The following is a 5,000-nucleotide window of genomic DNA, read 5'->3' as shown; positions in this document are numbered from 1 at the left end:
GGGAACTCGTTAACCATGTCCGGGATGCCCGTACCAGAAATGCGATTTGCTGTTCGGCGGTAGTCGGTCCGGTAGTCCTGCCGGGAAAATCGCAAGGCGGACCGGCAGAGGGCCACAAATCGGACCTCACCTACTTCCGGTGGCAAATCGTTAACCGGCGGCGGGCAAAAAGTAATGGCGGGCAGGTGTCCGGAAGCCCTTCCGAAAACGCGGCCACCCCGCCGGTGCGAGGGAGTCAATCTCGACCTCATCCGGGGTTCCGCCGACCAGTTTTCGGACTTGGTGCAATTCTCGACGCAGCAATTTAAGCGGGTTGGCCCACCGGATGTCCTGCCGAAAATGCGAGCCGTCGAACGGTCGAGGCAGCCAATCTCGACCTCATCGGGACTTCCGCCATACTCGTTTCTGCCGCCAGGGGGTGGCTGCCAGCCGCCCGCCCGCCGCCGCCGCCGTTCCGGCGCTTACTCGAGCCGCTGGAGCATTCGCACCCGCCCGGTCTTACCTCCGGGGCCGCCGTTGGCACTTCAAAAATCGGCTACATAAATCCCCGGGGCCGCCATTGACACTTAAAAATTCCGCCACATAAATCTCCAGGCACCCCACCTATCTGCCCGTACGAAAATGACACGACAAAATGGAGAACTCGTGAACCAAGTGAGGTGAATTCATGAACCAAGTGAGGGGAATTCATGAACCAAGTGAGAGGAATTCATGAACCAAGTGAGGGGAATTCATGAACCAAGTGAGAGGAATTCATGAACCAAGTGAGGGGAATTCATGAACCAAGTGAGGGGTATTCATGAAGCAAATGGTGAACTGGTGAACCATATGGGAGAATTCATGAACCAAATGAAACGGTAGTCTCCCTCACGGAATGTACAACCACCAAGCAAATCGACGGGCATCGTGAACCAGTACACCGATTCACATCAACAATTTCCCCCGCAAAAGGTGCACCTCAAACGGCAGTACTTTTCAATATACTCCATTCCTCTCCCGGTTCCCTGTTCGCACGGGTAGATCGCTCGCCGGGGCCGCCATTGACACTTAAAAATTCCGCCACATAAATCTCCAGGCACCCCACCTATCCGCCCGTACGAAAATGACACGACAAAATGGAGAACTCGTGAACCAAGTGTGAGAACTCATGAACCAAGTGAGGGGAATTCATGAACCAAGTGAGGTGAATTCATGAACCAAGTGTTAGAACTCATGAACCAAGTGTTAGAACTCATGAACCAAGTGAGGTGAATTCATGAACCAAGTGTTAGAACTCATGTACCAAGTGAGGTGAATTCACGGAGTGTACAACCACGAAGCAAATCGACGGGCATCGTGAACCAGTACACCGATTCACATCAACAATTTCAACCGCAAACGGTGCACCTCAAACGGCAGTACTTTTCAATATCCTCCATTCCTCTCCCGGTTCCCTGTTCGCACGGGTAGATCGCTCGCCGGGGCCGCCATTGACACTTAAAAATTCCGCCACATAAATCTCCAGGCACCCCACCTATCCGCCCGTACGAAAATGACACGACAAAATGGAGAACTCGTGAACCAAGTGTGAGAACTCATGAACCAAGTGATGGGAATTCATGAACCAAGTGAGATGAATTCATGAACCAAGTGTTAGAACTCATGAACCAAGTGAGGTGAATTCATGAACCAAGTGAGGGGAATTCATGAACCAAGTGAGGGGAATTCATGAACCAAGTGAGGGGTATTCATGAACCAAATGAACCAAACCGACGGGCATCGTGAACCAGTACACCGATTCACATCAACAATTTCCACCGCAAACGGTGCACCTCAAACGGCAGTACTTTTCAATATCCTCCATTCCTCTCCCGGTTCCCTGTTCGCACGGGTAGATCGCTCGCCGGGGCCGCCATTGACACTTAAAAATTCCGCCACATAAATCTCCAGGCACCCCACCTATCCGCCCGTACGAAAATGACACGACAAAATGGAGAACTCGTGAACCAAGTGTGAGAACTCATGAACCAAGTGAGGGGAATTCATGAACCAAGTGAGGTGAATTCATGAACCAAGTGTTAGAACTCATGAACCAAGTGTTAGAACTCATGAACCAAGTGAGGTGAATTCATGAACCAAGTGTTAGAACTCATGTACCAAGTGAGGTGAATTCACGGAGTGTACAACCACGAAGCAAATCGACGGGCATCGTGAACCAGTACACCGATTCACATCAACAATTTCCACCGCAAACGGTGCACCTCAAACGGCAGTACTTTTCAATATCCTCCATTCCTCTCCCGGTTCCCTGTTCGCACGGGTAGATCGCTCGCCGGGGCCGCCATTGACACTTAAAAATTCCGCCACATAAATCTCCAGGCACCCCACCTATCCGCCCGTACGAAAATGACACGACAAAATGGAGAACTCGTGAACCAAGTGTGAGAACTCATGAACCAAGTGATGGGAATTCATGAACCAAGTGAGGTGAATTCATGAACCAAGTGTTAGAACTCATGAACCAAGTGAGGGGAATTCATGAACCAAGTGAGGGGAATTCATGAACCAAGTGAGGGGTATTCATGAACCAAATGAACCAAACCGACGGGCATCGTGAACCAGTACACCGATTCACATCAACAAATTCACCCGCAAATTGTGCACCTCGAACGGCAGTACTTTTCAATATCCTCCATTCCTCTCCCGGTTCCCTGTTCGCACGGGTAGATCGCTCGCCGGGGCCGCCATTGACACTTAAAAATTCCGCCACATAAATCTCCAGGCACCCCACCTATCCGCCCGTACGAAAATGACACGACAAAATGGAGAACTCGTGAACCAAGTGTGAGAACTCATGAACCAAGTGATGGGAATTCATGAACCAAGTGAGGTGAATTCATGAACCAAGTGTTAGAACTCATGAACCAAGTGAGGTGAATTCATGAACCAAGTGAGGGGAATTCATGAACCAAGTGAGGGGTATTCATGAACCAAGTGAGGGGTATTCATGAACCAAATGAACCAAACCGACGGGCATCGTGAACCAGTACACCGATTCACATCAAGAATTCTCCCCGCAGATAGTGCACCTCGAACGGCAGTACTTTTAAATATGGTCCCTTACGAGTATATAATCACGAAGGAAACCGACGGGCATCGTGAACCAGTACACCGATTCACATCAAGAACTCCCCCCGCAGATTGTGCATTTCGAACGGCAGTACTTTTAAATATGCTCCCTTACATAGAAACATAGAAATTAGGTGCAGGAGTAGGCCATTCGGCCCTTCGAGCCTGCACCGCCATTCAATATGAACATGGCTGATCATCCAACTCAGTATCCCGTACCTGCCTTCTCTCCATACCCTCTGATCCCCTTAGCCACAAGGGCCACATCTAACTCCCTCTTAAATATAGCCAATGAACTGGCCTCGACTACCCTCTGTGGCAGGGAGTTCCAGAGATTCACCACTCTCTGTGTGAAAAAAGTTCTTCTCATCTCGGTTTTAAAAGATTTCTCCCTTATCCTTAAGCTGTGACCCCTTGTCCTGGACTTCCCCAACATCGGGAGCAAACTTCCTGCATCTAGCCTGTCCAACCCCTTAAGAATTTTGTAAGTTTCTATAAGATCCCCTCTCAATCTCCTAAATTCTAGAGAGTATAAACCCAGTCTATCCAGTCTTTCTTCATAAGGCAGTCCTGACATCCCAGGAATCAGTCTGGTGAACCTTCTCTGCACTCCCTCTATGGCAATAATGTCCTTCCTCAGATTTGGAGACCAAAACTGTAAGCAATACTCCAGGTGTGGTCTCACCAACACCCTGTACAACTGCAGTAGAACCTCCCTGCTCCTATACTCAAATCCTTTTGCTATGAAAGCTAACATACCATTCGCTTTCTTCACTGCCTGCTGCACCTGCATGCCCACTTTCAAAGACTGGTGTACCATGACACCCAGGTCTCGCTGCATCTCCCCTTTTCCTAGTCGGCCACCATTACTAGTGTCTAATCACGAAGCAAATCGACGGGCATCGTGAACCAGTACACCGATTCACATCAACAAATTCACCCGCAAATTGTGCACCTCGAACGGCAGTACTTTTAAATATGCTCCCTTACGAGTATATAATCACGAAGGAAACCGACGGGCATCGTGAACCAGTACACCGATTCACATCAAGAATTCCCCCCGCAGATAGTGCACCTCGAACGGCAGTACTTTTAAATATGCTCCCTTACGAGTGATTAATCACGAAGCAAACCGACGGGCATCGTGAACCAGTACACCGATTCACATCAAGAATTCCCCCCGCAGATAGTGCACCTCGAACGGCAGTACTTTTAAATATGCTCCCTTACGAGTGATTAATCACGAAGCAAATCGACGGGCATCGTGAACCAGTACACCGATTCACATCAAGAATTCCCCCCGCAGATAGTGCACCTCGAACGGCATTACTTTTAAATATGGTCCCTTACGAGTCTATATTCACGAAGGAAAGCGACGGGCATCGTGAACCAGTACACCGATTCACATCAAGAATTCCACCCGCAGATTGTGCATTTCAAACGGCAGTACTTTTAAATATGCTCCCTTACGAGTGTTTAATCACGAAGCAAATCGACGGGCATCGTGAACCAGTACACCGATTCACATCAACAAATTCACCCGCAAATTGTGCACCTCGAACGGCAGTACTTTTAAATATGCTCCCTTACGAGTGTTTAATCACGAAGCAAATCGACGGGCATCGTGAACCAGTACACCGATTCACATCAACAAATTCACCCGCAAATTGTGCACCTCAAACGGCAGTACTTTTAAATATGGTCCCTTACGAGTCTATATTCACGAAGGAAACCGACGGGCATCGTGAACCAGTACACCGATTCACATCAACAAATTCACCCGCAAATTGTGCACCTCAAACGGCAGTACTTTTAAATATGGTCCCTTACGAGTCTATATTCACGAAGGAAACCGACGGGCACCGTGAACCAGTACACCGATTCACATCCAG

The sequence above is a fragment of the Amblyraja radiata genome, chromosome 2 (genome assembly GCF_010909765.2).
Source record: "Amblyraja radiata isolate CabotCenter1 chromosome 2, sAmbRad1.1.pri, whole genome shotgun sequence".
Taxonomy (NCBI): Eukaryota; Metazoa; Chordata; class Chondrichthyes; order Rajiformes; family Rajidae; genus Amblyraja; species Amblyraja radiata.
This window is presented reverse-complemented; position numbering follows the sequence as displayed.